At 40.8% G+C, this 19,220-nt stretch overlaps 1 protein-coding gene and 1 non-coding gene across 3 annotated transcripts in view; both read right to left on the bottom strand.

Moving 5' to 3' along the window:
- Positions 1–19,220, bottom strand: part of LOC131237739 (polyamine oxidase 1-like) — a 35,516-nt gene that overhangs the window by 11,136 nt on the left and 5,160 nt on the right. The gene's annotated exons all lie outside the window — the stretch shown is intronic.
- Positions 3,538–3,644, bottom strand: LOC131238177 (small nucleolar RNA R71). The gene has a single exon (XR_009167587.1). It is a non-coding gene; the product is annotated as a small nucleolar RNA R71 (small nucleolar RNA).

The raw sequence follows: 19,220 nt of genomic DNA, 5'->3' as shown, positions 1-19,220 counted from the left end.
AGAAACTAGTTTTATAACAGGCAGAGTACATAGCCAAAGTACTTGATCGATTCATGATGTAGATTGGACTTAGGTAATGTTGAAGGTCAAATATTGCATATCAGACCCAGTTGTTGCATAGATTTACACGCATGATACCGCTTAATGGCCGATTTAATCGTGTTTGTAATGCAGGTGTATTCACGAGCCTAGACTGGAAAAAGGGTGGTAAATGCATGGATTTGACACTCCGAAGCACCAAGGCAAGGAACGGACTCTAAGACCAAGAGCGACGGAATTATACACCGGGGTCCGCGGAAATCGAGAAATTGAAGCTCAAGTGCCGAAAGTCATCCCGAATGCAAGATCATAGGGTTCCCACCATCCGATCAGTTCGAAACTTCATACGTGGCTTGAGGACCATAAATAAACCGTACACGTAAAATTTCAGCCCCTGGATCACTGTGGAAGTGGCTCAACGGACAGATCAGCCCCTTTAATCATTATGTGGGGCCCGCCTGATATCCGGATATGCTTCAAAATTGTTCTAGACAGTTTGAATGATATGGCAGAATGGTTGGACGGAGCTGATCTCTCATATACATCAGCATGGGACCCACATGTGTATCGCACATGTACAGCGTGGGTGCACTAGGCGTGCACGGAAACTCTAGGACGGTTAAACCGTCCTGGACTCGAACTCTCTCTCACAAATAGTCGCAGCGCGTCCCTCTGTTACGCAGACGGTCGGACTGCGGAAGTTGGTGGGCCACCACCGTGCATCAAATGACCAATCCGGACCGTCCATCAGAAGCCCTTGCCCCCTATCATCCTCCCCTAGATGACAGAATTTCAAGAAAGATCGGAGGCCGGCTGTTAATCGTCAAAACTAAAGGCGGACGGCTGAATGAAATCATCCCTGGACCGCACCGATTTTTATCCAAAAACATTGAGTCCCACTTGTTTTTTCTAGCTGATACGAATAGACGGAGTGGATCTTTCAAAAAACCAGTGAAGTGGGCCCCACCACGCGTCAGCGCGTGCCCTGTTATGGGCGTTCGTGAAAACCGGACGCCGCCCGACTTTTGCGACGGGTTGTACGCCCTTGGGGGCGGTCGGACGGCTGATCTGAACCGTTCATCATGTAGGTCTGCCGAAAATCTCCCAAAGGACGTTGTCCTTTTGGAAGGAAAGCAAAGAAGAAGAAGAGGGGAAGACTCCAAGTTGGGCTGCTGTGCTTGAGGAACGTTTCGGGATGGACCCCAGGAGACCAAGATCGGCATATTTGCACGTCAGGGATCCAAGGCCTGAAATGGGAGGAAATTCTGGGTGTGCTCATTTTGGAGGATTGAAGGAAGAAAAGGAAAAAACGAGAAGAGAGGGAGATCAAACGGAGGTCGGCTGGGTGCAGCCGAGAAGAGAGTGCAGCCGTGGGGAGCTGCTGGGCGTGTAAGGCTGGACGGGGTTGCTGCTGCACGTCAGGGGGGTGCTCGTTCTGGCGCATGTGAAGGAAGGAAGGAAGAAAGGGAAGTGTTTGCCTGATTTTCTTTTTTTTCTTTTTCTTATTTTTCTGGGTTGTTGATCTCTTCTATTCTTATGAACCCTAAGGATTTTTTCCTAATCATGTGTGGCTAAACCTCTTAGCTAGGGCTAAGAGGTGAAGCCTGTAGCGAGATGGGAGACTACTTTATGCTTTTAATGTGAATGCATGAACGGAATTTGTTCTTTGATGATTATTATAAGGAATATTTTTATTAGTCTTTAATGGTTTGTTGTGACTGAAATTACAATGGGTTTGCAATGGCTTTGAATATTTCTTTTTCCTTTTTTTGTTTATGAAGTCAGGAAGCCCTGTTGTTCATTATTGCTCCATGGGCATGGTAGGATGACAGTACCCTTCCTGATCCTCATACATTGTTGATTGGTTGGTAATTAGTTTAATCCTGTTGTTTGCTTTGTCTCCTGGGCATGGTTAGATGATGGAATCCATTCTAATTCATATACCTTTCATCTCTTGAAAACCAGATCAAGTAAGTTCGGTTTGAATTCCATAATCCTTGATGCGGCATAAGATCTCCCGATCTCTACAAGTGGATCCTCCGAATCCCTAGTTTCTTTCCTTTGAATTCCTTAAAGTTTTACATTAATCTTTCACCATTATTCATTAAATTCTATTTGGTTTAGATCACATCTTAGTCTAGTTCTATTTCCACCTAGTTTCAGATAAGGTTCACCCTGTGGATTCGACCTCGGTCTTACCGAGTTTATTACTACATTACAACCCTGTACTTGGGAGTGAACAAGTTTTGGCGCCGTTGCCGGAGATACGATTCTCTGAAATTAATTGGTTTTAGTATTAGTTTAAGATTAGGAGTTTACTAACCTTAGTTTTTATTTATTTATTTTTACTTGAGTTCAAAACTAACTTGTTTCCTGTTTTATAGGGTCTTGACATAAGTTTCTCAATTGGTAATTCCTTCCTAATCTCTCTACTTTTTCCTATTTTTTAGAATTAAGGTTTAGATTTTAGAAATTTTCTAATTCCAGTATCCTCCCTTCTGTAGGAAATAGTTTATTTTTAGGAATTAGGTTATTTCTTTCCCTTTTTAGAAATTAACTTTCTATTTCTATTTTAGTAACTTTCTAACTCTTTTAAAATCTAATTTGTTTCCTAATTTATTTTAAAATTTTTTTTTTTTTTTTTAGAAACTAACCTTCCTATTTTGTAGGCCTTTAAGATAGAAATTTCTAATTCGGTAAGCTCCTTCCCTACTTTCTATTTTTCAATTCTCTTTTAGTAATTTACTTTCTAGTATAGGACTTTCCTAGTTTATTTTAGAAGTTTCCACTTTCTTTTAGAATCTAACTTATTTTATTTTTATTTTGCAGGTCCTTAACTTAGGACTCCAGTTTGGTAATTTCTTTCCAACTCTCTCTTTCTTTCTAGATTTTCTTCTCCTTTCTTAGGATTAGGCTTTAAATTTAATTGAGGGCTGCGAGTGTTTCATGCCCAAGTGGGTCCGTGACAACACTCGACGTCTCTTAAATGAAGGAGTATTGGTTGAGGGGTTGACTATCCATCGCAGGACTAGACACCGTTCGAGATCCCTAGAGTTAATTGAGGTTATGGTGAAGACCAACCTCCTCTACTACCACCCGGGGTGGAGGATACCCAAGATGAAAATGAGGTGCACAGGCACCCCGCCTCATACTTTACGAAATTATCTACAACCGGCGGGAGTAAGTACGCCCTCATGCATGATTTTTCCCGAAAACACAGACAAATGGACATCAAGCCAGAGTTATCCAACTCCTTCCCAAATTCCATGGACTTGAATCGAAAGCCCATATTTACATTTGAAAGAGTTCGATGAGATTATGGCTACATTATGTTTTCCTAATGTATCTTATGATACAATTAGTCTGAAACTCTTTCCTTTTTCCTTAAAAAAGAAAGCTAAGACGTGGTTACATTCACTGCGTCCTAGATCCATTGGCACATGGAACGATATGCAGAGGGAATTCATAAAAAAATTCTTCCCACATCATAAAACGATTACCCTCAGAAAAGCGATCATGAACTTTGCCCAAAAGGAAGATAAAACATTCTTCCAATGTTGGGAAAGGTTCAAAGATTTGGTCAGTTCATGCCCACAGCACGGATTTAAAACGTGGCGCATTACAAATTTTTTCTATGATGGATTGACATCTTCCATGCGCCAAATGGTCGAGACAATGTGTAATGGAGAGTTCATCAACAAAGATGTTGACGAGGTATGGGATTACCTCAATAGTCTCGCTGAAAAAACACAATCATGGGACTATTACCCAATGGCGAACACCACGTCTAGGCCGACTCAATTAAAGGAGAAAGGTGGATTATATCTCTTGAAAGAAGAGGATGATCTCAAGTGTAAAGTGACTACGCTCATAAGGAAAGTTGAGGCCATGGAAGGAAAGAAGGATAAGGTCAATGAAATTGTTTGCGGCATCTGTGATTGCAACATTCACACAACTGAAAACTGTCCTACAATACCCGCTTTTCGAGGAGTGTTGAATGAACAAGCCAATGCCGTAAATAATTATCAAAGACCTTTTACTGGACCTAACTCCAATACATACAATCCTGGCTGGAAAAATCATCCAAACTTTAGTTGGAGGAATGGACAAACGGCTACCCCTCCAGGTTTCTTCAATCAAAATCCAAATCAAGTGAAACCTCAAGAGGAACCGGTTCAAAATCCTATACAAGAGCTGGCTCAAGCAATGCGGGGAATTACAGATTTTATGCAAAAGATAGATTCTCGTATGACGGTTATAGAAAAGGGGATGCTTCCTGCACAACCTCTCCCCAATCCTAAACCGCAGTACGAGAATAATGATCCCAGCTCTTCAAATCAGATGGGGCATGCTAAATCCATCACCACTCTTAGGAGTGGGAAGATCATTGATAAAACTCTTCCGGTTAGGCCCGAAAAGCCTCAAGAACCAAAAGAGGACAACAATGATGGATCCAGTGATGCCCCACAAAAAGTAGAACCGGAACTTCTAGAGAAGCCAGTTGCTCCATTCCCCCAACGGTTGGTTTCACCAAAACCTCTCTCTAACTCTCAGGATATCCTAGAGGTGTTGAAACAAGTGAAAGTCAACATTCCTCTACTTGATGTCATTAAACAGATACCTTCATATGCCAAATTCCTGAAAGACTTATGCACGACCAAAAGACGGAAAATTATTCAAAAGAAAATCTTCGACCGAGAAAGTGAGTGCCATCCTGAAGCAAGACGTGCCGCAGAAATTTAAGGATCCCGGTAGCCCAACCATATCATGTGTAATCGGGAACCATCGAATTGATCACGCACTTCTTGACTTAGGAGCGAGCGTCAATCTGATTCCCTACTCGGTATACAAACAGTTAGGTTTGGGTGAATTAAAACCCACCCTAACCACACTACAACTTGCTGATCGCTCTGTTCGTGTACCAAGAGGGATAATTGAGGATGTGTTAGTCCAGGTCGATAGATTTTACTACCCTGTAGATTTTATCATCCTGGACACCGAACCCATCAATAACATTAGCACTCAGATTCCCGTCAATCTTGGTCGCCCATTCCTTGTCACGTCAAATGCAATTATCAATTGCAGGAATGGTATCATGACTATGTCTTTTGGAAATTTGACATTGAGTCAAACATTTTTTTCAATAAAGGCAAACTTACTGAGAGGATGATGATGATTTCCACGACATTAACATGATTGACTCTTTAGTGGAAGATACGACACCTCTGACCTTATCCTCTGACCCTCTAGAGATGTGCCTGGCCCACTCCCATGATTTTGATGATGACATGAGTAGGGAGACGTGTGCCTTGCTTGATACTACACCGGTACTTGAAGTTAACTGTTGGAGGCCACAATTTGAAGAATTGCCACAAACCAATGTAGTGCCTCTACCGTCTAACCTCAAGCTACCGAAGCTGGACCTAAAACCTTTGCCCTCTGATTTGAAATACGCATATTTACGTCAATATGAGACATACCCGGTGGTGATCTCTGCCCATCTGGAAAAAGAACAGGAGAGTATACTCATATCTACTCTCATTGAGCATAAGGGAGCCATTGGATGAGCGATAGCAGACCTCAAGGAAATCAACCCCTCGATTTGTACTCACCGCATATATCTTGAGGATAATGCGAAGACTGCTCGACAATCACGACGTAGACTAAATCCAAACATGCAGAAAGTGGTTAAGGCCGAGGTTCTTAAACTATTGGATGTGGGTATCATATATCCCATATCCGATAGTCAATGGGTGAGTCCAATTCAGGTGGTTCCTAAGAAGTCCTAAATCACGATCGTAGCCAATGCTAATAATGAACACGTGCCAACTAGAGTCACTATTGGTTGGAGAATGTGCATTGACTACAAGAAGTTGAATACCGTCACGAGGAAAGACCACTTTCCTTTACCATTCATTGATCGGATCCTATAAAGGTTAGCTGGTCATTCCTATTACAGTTTTCTTGACGGGTATTCGGGCTACAACCAGATAGAGATAGCCCCTAAAGACCAGGAAAAGACCACATTTACATGTCCCTACGGCACCTTTGCCTATCGAAGGATGCCATTCGGACTATGTAATGCCCCCGTCACCTTTCAGCGATGTATGCTTAGTATCTTTTCTGATATGGTAGGGCAATATCTAGAGGTCTTCATGGACGATTTCTCTGTTTACGGTCCATCTTTCAAGAAGTGCTTGGAAAGTCTTAAATGTGTGCTGAAAAGATGTGAAGAAAAGAACTTGGTACTTAATTGGGAGAAGTGCCATTTCATGGTTCAAAAGGAAATTGTCCTTGGGCATATCATCTCGTCCAAGGGAATCGAGGTAGATAAGGCAAAAATCGATCTTATCTCTAACCTACCCCCACCCAAGAACATCGAGACGTGCGATCCTTCTTAGGACACGCAGGATTTTACAGCGATTCATAAAGGACTTTAGTCTCCTCTCTCATCCTTTATGTACTCTTCTTCAAAAGGATGCTCCGTACGAGTGGACGAGCAATGCCAGGAAGCTTTCACCAAGCTTAAGGGCATGTTAACCACCGCACCTATCATGCAACCACCCGATTGGAGCCTTCCTTTTGAGCTTATGTGCAATGCTTTTGATTATGCTCTTGGAGCGGTTCTAGGCCAGAGAAAAGACAAGAAGCCCTACGTCATTCATTACGCAAGTAGGACTCTAAATCCTGCCCAAGTGAACTACTCAACTACGGAAAAGGAACTCTTAGCCGTAGTGTTCGCCTTGGACAAATTTAGGTCCTACCTGATCGAATCCAAGATCATTATCTATACAGATCATGCGGCACTAAAGTATCTTCTTTCTAAGAATGATTCTAAGCCCCATTTAATACGATGGATCCTTCTACTCCAAGAATTTGATTTGGAAATTAAAGATAAAAAGGGAGTAGAGAACGTAGTGGCCGATCACCTTTCTCGCCTTAATACCTCTGATTCCCTTGAGGCGACCCATATCAATGATATGTTCCCTGATGAACAACTGTTTAAAGTCTCCCATTCACCTTGGTTCGCTGATATTGCTAATTATCTTGCTACAGGTGCCATACCGACACAGTGGACTGCACAAGATAAGAAGAAAAATTTCACCAAGGTGCGCAACTTTTTCTGGGACGATCCATATTTGTTTAAATATTGCCCAGATCAAATCTTAAGGAGATGTGTGCTAGACGATGAGCATCAGAGTGTCATCTCCTTCTGTAACTCACAGGCCTGTGGTGGTCACTTTTCTGCAAAAAAGACCACGGCCAGGATTCTGCAGTGTGGCTTTTACTGGCCCACTATGTTCAGGGACACAAGTTTTGCAAAGCTTGTGAGTGTTGTCAAAAATTAGGAGCGTTGTCCCGTCGAAATATGATGCCCTTGAATCCCATTTTTATCATAGAGGCATTTGATTGCTGGGGCATCGATTTCATGGGATCATTCCCCCAATCTTTTGAAAATCTTATATTTTGCTCGCCGTAGACTATGTCACTAAATGGTTCGAAGCGATTCCGTGTCGGAATAACGACCATCGCACGGTTATTAAATTCCTAAAAGAGAACATCCTTTCCCGATTCGGAATGCCTCGAGCCATCATTAGTGATGGGGGCTACTTTTGTAATAGACTATTCGAGAATTTAATGAAGAAATACGGTATCTCTCATAAGGTGAGCACCCCATACCACCCACAAACAAGTGGGCAAGCTGAGATTTCCAATAGGGAGATCAAACACATTTTAGAGAAAACGGTTAACCCTGACCGTAAGGATTGGTCAATCCGATTGACCGATTCTTTATGGGCTTACCGTATTGCATTTAAGACCCCTATTGGAATGTCTCCCTTTAGACTTATCTATGGGAAGGCTTGTCACCTGCCTGTGGAGTTGGAACATAGAGCCTATTGGGCGATCAAAAAACTAAATTTCAATCTGGACAACGCTAGCTCGCTATGCAAACTTCAGTTAAATGAACTTGAAGAAATCCGGAACGATGCGTTATAGAACTCGAGAATTTACAAGGACAGGATGAAGGCATTTCATGACCAACAAATTTTGTGAAAATCATTCACGCCTGGTCAGAAGGTCCTTTTGTACAATTCTCGATTACATCTCTTTCCGGGTAAGCTTCGATCTCGTTGGACCGGCCCTTACATTGTTGTCACTGTTTTTCCATATGGGGCCATTGAGATAAGAGATCCCGACAATGGCAAGGAGTTTAAAGTCATTGGACATCAATTGAAACCATTTGTCGAGAAATTTGATTCAGAGGACATGTCCATGCCTCGATCGATCCTGTTTACCAGGATTGATCTCCTAGTCGATGGAGGTATAGGTAGGTTTCTGTTTTCTTAGGACTAGGGTAGTTGCTTTATTTGTCTGGTGAAGACGGTAAACTTAGCGCTCCCGGGAGGCAACCCACTCTTCATTTCATTTTTATCATTAGTTAGTTCAATGTTTGTGGGTAACATTCTGCAAACCCTCACGAGACTACAACTCGTCCACTAGGGGTAACCTAGGGTTTAAAGGCTTGTTGCATAAGCTAAATGCAATCGAGAACACCTGCAAAAGTGATGTAGGTAGGATTTTATTTTTGTTATTTTTATTTTATTTTTGTTGGTTTCTCTCTTGTCTGACCGCTCTTACGTAGATATCTTTGGAAAGCCTCTTGATGCTTTCGTCCAGGTACTATCTTCCCATCACTTTTCCTTCACTTTCGTTGTCCCAGGTGCATTACATGCTCATATATCTTTTACATTGAGGACAATATAGATTTTAGGTTGGGGTGGGAGATTAGGTTCCCTAATCAGTGTTTTCTTAGTCTTGAGCAAAATTTGTGAAAATTTTTAATTTTTCCAGGATTTCTAATGAAGTCGAAGTGATTTTGATGCGTGATGTTGGTACTTCATGACTCTTGGATTCAGTTATTTATTAAATTTCCAGCTAAGTTTGAATTGTTAATCAATTATTAGAATTGTGAGCATTGGTTGAGTCATGAATTCGTAGGACACATCTCGCTTGCATATTAAGGTTTCAGTTCGATATTAAAGGATTAATTTGGTAATCACTAAATATGAAAGGAACCAACTTAAGAAATCAAATAGATTGAGCAAACAATCTTTACCATAGGTTTGCTCCCTATAGGTGAGGATTCGATTCCCCATGAATGATATGTGAAACAGTTGGGTGTACAGTCTTTATCTTAGGTTTGCTCCCTATAGGTGAGGATCTGATCCCTCTTCTTGGCGTTATGTCTAATAAAAAAATCAAAAAAATTAAAAAGATAATGTGTAAGCCAAGATGGGTTATCATGAATTCTCTTAGTTGTTACCAATGATATCCTTAAATATCGAGGTGAATCTTAATGTTGACAAGTCGAGATTAGACTATACATTCATAGATCTCAATGGTTAGAATTTTTCTAATTAATGGAATAATACTTTGAACTTGATTATGAAGTTTACTATGCGCCTGAGTCAAGGAGAAGTAATATCCAACAGTCATGAATCTAAAAATTCTCATATCTGGATTACTCTGCAAAAATCACTCGAGTTTATAAATTGTTCTGTAATTCTCAACTTATTTTTCGCATACCTTGCTCGGGACTAGCAAGATGCTGGTTGGGGGTTGTGTTGAGGGTCAAATATTGCATATCGGACCCAGTTACTGACTGGATTTACGAACATGATACCATTTAATGCCCGCTTTAATCATGTTTGTGATGCAGAGAGCATTTACGAGCATGGACTAAAAAGGAAGCTTAAAGCATGGATTTAACGCTCTGATGACACTAAAGGCAAGGGACGAACTCCAGCGGACCAAGATTGATGGAATTACATGCCAGAGATCCGCGAAAATCGAGAAACTGAAGCTCAAGCGGCCTGAAAGTCAGCCAGAATGTAAGATCACGAGAATCTGATCAATTCGAAACTTCATACGTGGCTTGAGGACCATAAATAAACCGTACACGTAAAATTTCAGCCCCTGGATCACTGTGGAAGTGGCTCAACGGACAGATCAGCCCCTTTAATCATTATGTGGGGCCCGCCTGATATCCGGATATGCTTCAAAATTGTTCTAGACTGTTTAAATGAGCTGACAAAATGGATGGACGGAGCGGATCTCTCAAAAGCATCATAATGGACCCCACTGGAGTATGCCCGTACACTGCACCTCCACCTTGGTCAAACCATACTATGACCCATAGAAAAGGAAACTTCCGTTTTCCTTCAGCGCGTAACCGATAGACTGTCGGATTTTGCGGAAGGTGGTGGGCCACCATCATGATCCGCGGGGACAATCCGACCCGTCCATCTTGTAGAGGAGAGCGTAACAGTCAAATTCATGATGACTTTGGACATCCATTCACTCCCACGTGCAGATCACAGCAAGCACTCTGGACCGCACCTATTTTTATCCAAATACATTGTGTCCCACCTGTTTTTTCGAGCTGATACGAATAGACGGAGTGGATCTTTCAAAAAACCAGTGAAGTGGGCCCCACCGCGTGTCAGCGCTTGCCCTGTTACACGCGTTCGTGAAAGCCGGACGCCGTCCGACTTTTGCGACGGGTTGTACGCCCTTGGGGGCGGTCGGACGGCTGATCATCATGTAGGTCTGCCGAAAATCTTCCAAAGGATGTTGTCCTTTTGGAAGGAAAGCAAAGAAGAAGAAGAGGGGAAGACTCCGAGTTTGGCTGCTGTGCGTGAAGAACGTTTCCGCAGCCAACTCGTCCGCGGACTCCAGCCTTCCGCACGGACCTCCTGCTCTATATGAGGAAAAAGAGAGAGGATTGAGAGGGATCGGAAGGCCTGAAACGGGAGGAAATTCTGGGTGTGCTCATTTTGGAGGATTGAAGGAAGAAAAAAAAACGAGAAGAGAGGGAGATCAAACGGAGGTCGGCTGGGTGCAGCCGAGAAGAGAGTGCAACCGTGGGGAGCTGCTGGGCGTGTAAGGCTGGACGGGGTTGCTGCTGCACGTCAGGGGGGTGCTCGTTCTGGCGCATGTGAAGGAAGGAAGGAAGAAAGGGAAGTGTTTGCCTGATTTTCTTTTTTTTCTTTTTCTTATTTTTCTGGGTTGTTGATCTCTTCTATTCTTATGAACCCTAAGGATTTTTTCCTAATCATGGTTGGCTAAACCTCTTAGCTAGGGCTAAGAGGTGAAGCCTGTAGCGAGATGGGAGACTACTTTATGCTTTAAATATGAATGCATGAACTGAATTTGTTCTTTGATGATTATTATAAGGAATATTTTTATTAGTCTTTAATGGTCTGTTGTGACTGAAATTACAATGGGTTTGCAATGGCTTTGAATATTTCTTTCCCTTTTTATGTTTATGAAGTCGGAAGCCCTGTTGTTCATCATTGCTCCATGGGTATGGTAGGATGACAGTACCCTTCCGATCTCCATACATTGTTGATTGGTTGGTAATTAGTTTAATCTGTTGTTTGCTTTGTCTCCTGGGCATGGTTAGATGATGGAATCTATTCTAATTCATATACCTTTCATCTCTTGAAAACCAGATCAAGTAAGTTCGGTTTGAATTCCATAATCCTTGATGCAGGCATAAGATCTCCCTGATCTCTACAAGTGGATCCTCTGAATCCCTAGTTTCTTTCCTTTGAATTCCTTAAAGTTTTACATTAATCTCTCACCATTATTCATCAAATTCTATTTGGTTTAGATCACATCTTAGTCTAATTCTATTTATACCTAGTTTCAGATAACGTACAGGTATCAATCCCTGTGGATTCGACCTCGGTCTTACATAGCCAAAGTACTTGATCGATTCAATATGGGAGGTGTTAAGCCGGTTAGTACTCCATTAGTCAATCACTTCAAGCTTTCTAAGGAGCAAGGTACGAAGACGCAGGAGGAACGAGACTACATGGCTAAAGTCTCATATGCGTCAGCTATTGGGAGTCTCATGTATGCTATGGTGAGCATGAGGCCAAATATTGCTTAGGCAATGGGAGTTGCTAGCAAGTTCATGAACAACCCCGGGAAGGAACATTGAAAAGTTGTGAAGTGGATCCTTAGATACCTGGTAGGTACTAAGGATGTAGGGCTATGTTATGGCGAATCAAAAATCAAGCTACAAGGTTACGTAGATTCAGATTTGACAGGAGATATTGACAGCAGAAGAAGCACTACAAGATATATCTTTACTTTAGGTAGTGCTGCAATCAGTTGACTCTCTCAGTTATAGAAGATGGTATCCATTAGTACAACGGAAGCAGAATATGTTGCAGCTACAAAAGCATACAAGGAGATGGTATGGATGTAAGGTTTCATGGAAGAGTTGGGTAAGAAGCAAGCAGATTGCAAGTTGTACAGTGACAGTCAGAGTGTAATACACTTGGCTAAGAATTCAGTCTTTCATTCAAGGACCATGTATATTGACATCAGAGATCACTTCATACGTTTGTTACTGGAAGATGGATCGATTGCTCTGGAGAAGATTCATATAAGTGAGAATCCTGCGGATATGCTGACTAAGGCGGTCACACGAGAGAAGAAGCTCTGTTCAGCTTTGATTGGTCTTCAAGCTTGAAGACGGGGAAGTGGTGCACTCTGGATGTAAAAGATGAAGATTTATGGTGATGTGTCTCCAAGTGAGAGATTGTTAAGATGTGAAGCCACATTTAGACAGGGCCGCTCGACTAGTCGAGTGGGCTGCCCGACCAATTGAGTGGCCTACTCGACCAGTTGAGGGTTTGCTCGACTCAAAGTCCAACGAGCTATAGTTTTTGGGTCCAAAGTGCTCGACCGGTCAAGGCCCATGCTCGACCAGTCGAGGGTCTGCTCGACCAGTCAAAGAGCCTGCTCGATCAGTCGAGGTTATACAGATTCGTTTTCGGATTTTATACGGACTGCCTGATTTTGAGGCAGTTTTCACAGAGGTGCGAAAGAGAAGTTACCTAAACTATAAATATGGGTCTCTATGGCTATTCTAGTGTTATGGGAGTTATTCTAAGGTGTATGCAAAGGATTTTTTCTATACATCTAAGGAAAGAGGTTAGTATAGTGCTTGTAATCTCGTTTTTCTTCATAGTGGAAGTTTGCACCCATAGTTTTTTACCCTTGTTGAGGTTTTTCCACGTATATTCTGTCTTGTGGTTTGTTTGGAATGCTTTGATTCTACTTTTAGATTATTTTTTCTACTTGTTTATCGTTTGTGGGTGAGACCAGTGATTGGATCTCAGTTCACTAGCATTGTTGGCGTGCTTCGCAACGGGATCCAATTCTCGAGCAGAGATCAAGGCGATCTAGGTGGGCCTATCCCATTGTGCGACCTTGGGTTATCCTAAAGTGGAGGTTGAGAGCGATTCTAAAGTGGTGTTAGGAATCCTCCAGAGGAACTCGCCTCCCTCATGGGCCATGACATACTGGTGGACCAGGATCAAGAGGCTCTTAGAGGATTTAGAAGTTTCCTTCTCTTATATCCCCCGGGAAGCAAATGCAGTGGCGGATGATTGGCTAGAAGGGGAAGCGTTGGCCAGCTTCGGTTGATCTTCTGTTCTACAGAGGAGCTTCCTCATATTACCAAAGGGCTGGCATTCCTGGATAAGGTGGAATTGGGAAATTTGAGGGATTGTTAGAGTCTTTGGTGTCCGTTTATTTTTCCTTTTCTTTTTCTATTTTCTAACGATAGGCGGACATCACCCTTTTTTGCTGTTAGGTCCACCCAAAATCTGCGTGAAAAGTTTTTGCTTCTGATATGATGAATATAAAGTTGTTTAAAAAATAAATAAATAAAAAACTAAGGTAACAGCTTAGCGGGTGTTACCCTTACTGCGTGGGGCCCAACTTGAAAAAAAAAAAAAAGAAGAAGAAGAAGAAGAAGGAAAAAAAAAAGAAAGAAAAGAAAAAGGTCCATCCATGATGGAAGCCGTAAGATCTATGACTTACATAAATGAACCAAGATATTTGGTACCTATTGCTCGATATATATCAATATCGTTCTTGAGGAATATGACTGTATGGGCATGTTTTGGCTGAGATTGTTGGATGTAGGGCAATATGGGTTGATACAACCTACATCGATATAGGGTGATATGACCTTCAACGGTGGTGAACGATGCCAAAACGGAGTTTTATGGGAGGTTCTTGTTGGTCTCAAATTCGAACTTGGTTTGTGTGTGTGTGTGTGTGTGTGTGTGTCTATATGTGCTAGGGTTTATGGCAACAGCTTGACACAAGTATGAGCTATTCACACAGAAAGAGAGAGAAAATGACATTAAAATGATAAGAATGTTTTTTTTTATGTGAAACATATCTCTACTTTTTTCGATGTTATACCCATTTAAGATTTAGTAGAATTATTTTTGTGCTAACATCCTAATATAAAATCGTGCAATAAATATATAGGATGGATGCCACATGGTCATCACAGTGGGCCCCAAACATCAAATTTTGTACAACTTCCTGAAGAATACATGGTTTGTGGGCACGCGAAGAAGAGGCAATGAGAATGGACTACTCGAATGAAAGAATTGAAGTAACATAAATACTTTTGCTTGAAGAGCCACACACCCCTCAATTTCCAAAAGTTTACTCTCCTTGCCATTACTCGAGGGTACATAAAATTGCCAAACGCTACTCACATTGAATATCTTTAATACTCTAAAGAGAGTTCCAACCATTTTTGTTTCCTTAATTTTTAGCATTGTAAGTGCTTATTTTGTAAACTATTTGTAGCGTAATTTAATATTAAATTCTCAATTTTAATAGTAAAACTTGAAAAAAGCTATGATAGGTAAATATTCAAAAATGTGTGAGATATAATAATGTACAACATACATGCTAGAGATTTGAGCCATTCAAGTAGTGTGCATAGTGTGTATGCATTACATGAAAATTATTGATTTGATTATTTGGATATAAAATTGTGTTGATCCAGTGCCTTTAATATGTTGATGAAACAGGGATTTTCATTTGATCGACAGTTTAGTCAATTCGATCGAGAAAATCCGAAAAATACAAGATTACTCTCTAAATACTTTTGGATACTTCAGATTCGATCAATAGTGGGTGTTGAATCGATCGATGGATACTCAATTGGAGTTGATTCGATCGACGGTTCAATCGATGGTTTGCACAACTTTTGTATAAGTTCACAATTTTGTTTCTAATTCTGTAAAGGGGTTATATAAACCAGGTTAATATGAGATTATGGTTAATTTCTAAGAATGAAATAGTGAGAGCTTGTGAAACCAAGGGTTTTGAGAGAGAGAGAGAGAGAGAGAGAGAGAGAGAGAGAGGGAGAGAGAGAGAGAGAGAGAGAGAGAGAATAAGAAGTGATCCGGACCATCAGACCTTAGATCGGGCGTATCTCGCAATCCGGAATGAGTTATCTGACGTAAAATATATGATTTTGGGGTAGAACGAGCTACTTTAGCCAACCAACCCCGCTATGTCGGGTTACGCAGCCCAGAATTGCGAAAAACCCCTTGATCGATGGTCGTTTCCCTGTTTTTAATTTCGTTTTTACTATAAATACTAAGTTTTAGTTTGATTATAACTCTTCATCCGTCGGGCTTTAGGAGTTGCGCCCAACGTGAAAAGAACTTAGTATAATTTGGAGAACGGTTTTGGTGAAGCCAAATAGGACACTTACTATTTTTGGCCGAAAACCTTGCGCACTAGTAGACATCACGACCCGTCTATAAATAGTAAGTTTACTATTTATAGTAAGTCGTGGATTCTAGGAGTTTGAGTTATAGTTTGATTCTAATTTCTTTCCCATTGCTTGGTACCCCTATTTAAAGGGTTGTAAACTCGTTTTTAAGAATTCATCAATCAATTTCGAATTTATTAGAATTTATTTCTATTTTCCGCTTTCTTCCTCGTGGATTTTAGAAGTCTCGTGAGGAGTCCGGAGAAGTTCCGTGGATTCGGAATGGTTATCCTCTTGAGGAAGAGGTGCTCGACCTCACGTCCCCCCCACTCGGAGAGGGAGAGAGAGAGAGAGAGAGAGAGAGAGAATACTATGGTTTTCACATCCATAAGTTGTTCTATCTCTTCTAACTTTCTGATTATAGTGTATCGTTTGTCACTTGGTGCCGTGGTTTTTTCTGATGAGAGTTTTTTTTTTTTTTTTTTACATAAAATTCGTGTATTCTCTGTAATTGCTTGAATTTTTCTTTTTCTATTATGTTGTGTGATTCTTTTTTAAGTTGCTTCCTCGTTGAATAAGTCATGTTATGACTTGTTGTGTCTCCAACAAATTAGTTAGCTGGTTAAAAACGAAATGTATTCAATAATCCTATTTCAAGAGGTCTTATGGCAAGTAAAAGTCGTTATCCCCATATTCCTAACCCTAACTCATTCTAACCAAAAGGTTCAAAACGGTTTTGAGTCATTTAAAATGTGTAAGAGAAGGGGATACGTGCCAAACAAAGATTAATGACTATTAGCACTATAGCGCGGTATTTGGCTTCAGAGCGTTAATTTGGAAAGAGCATTCTGTTTTTGACTTTTCCAAGAAATCAACTCACAAAAAAGACAAGTGCCACATATCTGAGGTTTGGATTGGCCAGCCTATCTAATTTTTTAACTGAATTAGTGATGGTGGTTTCCATAATTTTGTTTGATGAGTTTTGAGTCAATGTATGTAACATGTATCGTATTTGAGTGCTTGTGTACCAAGCATCATATATTCTACCAGAGCTTCAAACTACCCTACCCCTGTTGGTAACCAATCTAAAGACGGTTTCTCTACCATTATATGTAGAAAGAATAGAGATGTTTGGATGGTTGTTCATCATTTTCTATGATGTGGCCCACGTGGCCCAGTCACTGATTTAAGAAGCCTGATGTTTGGGACATCCCATCATCGTGATGGGATTCACTTAATGCATTGGTCGAATGGCATGTAGAAAGCACAGTCGCTTCCATCGAAACAAGAGACAACCATCCAAAAATACCAAATCATGTGGTGGTCAACATCGTGGATGGATCAGCTGGATTTTTGGGGTGTCCAACATTTGAGTTGGGGTGACCTTAATGGACAGTTGGATGTCATAAGAAATTATAATACGTTTACTTTCTAAGTGCATTCAAGTAATTTACTTAAAGTGTATTTTATGTATACTCGTAATTTCATGAGTTACAATCTTACAATAGTAAAAGAACTATTATTATTGTTATCAGAGTGCCTTTATATGTAGAGAAGGCCATTTTCGGTCGAACTGTATCAGCCCATCGATCCAAACAAAATTTGGACAAAGTCTCTAATTTTCCCAAGTTGCTCGTTGCGATGTTCTGGTCGTTTCCAGTCCGACCTGATATATCATCGGCTTTGACTCACTCCAATTAAAGGTGGCAATCATAAGCTTTAGAAAGTGAAATGAGGTATCTTCACTCAGTCTGCCAGTTGAGCTACGGATCTGGGTGTGCAAATGGGAGAAAGTTAAGGTTTTCTTATGTTATTAGTTGTTCCATCTCTTGTAGCTTTCTGATATGGTAGATTGTTTGTTGTTTGGTACCATTGTTTTCTGTGTTCTGTGCCTACTTGGATTTTCCTTTTTCCTATTACATGTTTGATTCAATTTAAGTTTACTTCCGCACCTAACATGTAGTGGTTTCACACAACAATTAAATAGTTTCTTATCATCACTCTGCACGTCACTAATTGAAGGGTTAGATATTACAGTGTGATACCTATTCTAGGGGATCTGACATCTAGGGTGGGGCTTATCAGACAAGTTGTCTGGATCAATGATCAGTATGGCCCAGTTTTATGGACCAAAACATATATGATCATGTGCTTGTTCACTTTTTAGTTGCGAGGTGAAAAGGGATTTTAATAAATAAAGAAAGAAAGAAAATTACCCACTTAGTATTGAATTTACATTTCGATACCTTTTCCAAAAAGATTTTGAAGAAGATATCTTATAAATCCAAGCATGTTAGGGCAATATCTCCATATTAATGAAATCATGCTTCTTGCATTAACAACGGTGCCCTCATTACCAGCTATAACTGGTTGCAAATGGGCAAGTATTATAAGAGCTTCTGTGCGAATGAAGGCGTTGGCCGAATGGGGTGTGACCCACTGTGATGTGTTTTGGAAATACACTTCAACCACTAACTGTGTAATCCAATGTTAGGCCTAAATTTTTGTATAGCATCTAATGGTTCATATATATATATATATATATATATATATAAAATAATCATCACTCTGAGGCCTTTAAAAAATAGTAACGGGTGTCTCTCTACCAACTATTTCTTTTGATGCGACCTATCTAAATCAAAGGTCTGACTCACTTTTTAGCCTTGGGCTTAATGTGGGATTAATAGATTTCACATACGAATCATGATGGGCTTGGGTGGTAGTCCCATAAATTTTTTAAATATTTGAGCAGACCCTATGATTTAGGTGGGCCCCACCATTAGATGTCTAATCCCACGTTAGGCCCAGTTCCAAAAAATCTAGCTGACCCAGTGATTCAGCTGTGCCACACTAATTAGGAGAGAGACGCTGACAGTTGGTTTTTTACAGCCCATTGTCATGATTATGTGAAGTTCATTCGAAGCATTAGATTCCACGCAAAAGTTCAGTCCTAAAAATTAAAATAATAATAATAATAATAATAATAATAATAATAATAATCCATGATTTAGGTGGGCCACACCGAGGGAAACAGTTTGGAGGGTGGGCGTCACCCTGCACAATGTTTCCAATCATGTGGCCCACCTGAATCATGGATGAGATTTGTTTTTGGCCATACACCTAAAATTAGGTTGTCACGCAATTGGTGACCTGATTGGATTTCCGAAAGCATGACAGTGGGGCACACATTGCTTGCGGTTTTCATAAGCGGACAAAAGCACTTCGATTTAGTCCAAACAGGGAGTTAGGGATGTACACGAACTGAGTTAGCTCGGTTAGCTTGCTCGACTCGACTCGAAAGAGCTTGATTCGACTTGGTTCGAAATTGAGTTTGAGCCAAGTCATGCTAATATTTTTAGCTCGAAAAAATTTTGAACTGGGTTCGAGCTTGGCCGAGCTCGACTCGACTTGGATCAAACCCCAACTCGAATCGAACTCGGACCGATCCAGTTCGGTGACTCAGTTACTTTGATATTGATGTTGCTCACTAAGTGTTTGATGAAATAACTCAACGAAGTATTGGTTGGTGCAAGAAAGGTATGCATATGAAAGAAATACCATTTTTTTC

The sequence above is a fragment of the Magnolia sinica genome, chromosome 2 (assembly GCF_029962835.1).
Source record: "Magnolia sinica isolate HGM2019 chromosome 2, MsV1, whole genome shotgun sequence".
In the NCBI taxonomy this organism is placed as follows: Eukaryota; Viridiplantae; Streptophyta; class Magnoliopsida; order Magnoliales; family Magnoliaceae; genus Magnolia; species Magnolia sinica.
Note: the sequence above shows the minus strand (reverse complement) of the source record. Positions and strands in the feature narration are given on the sequence as shown.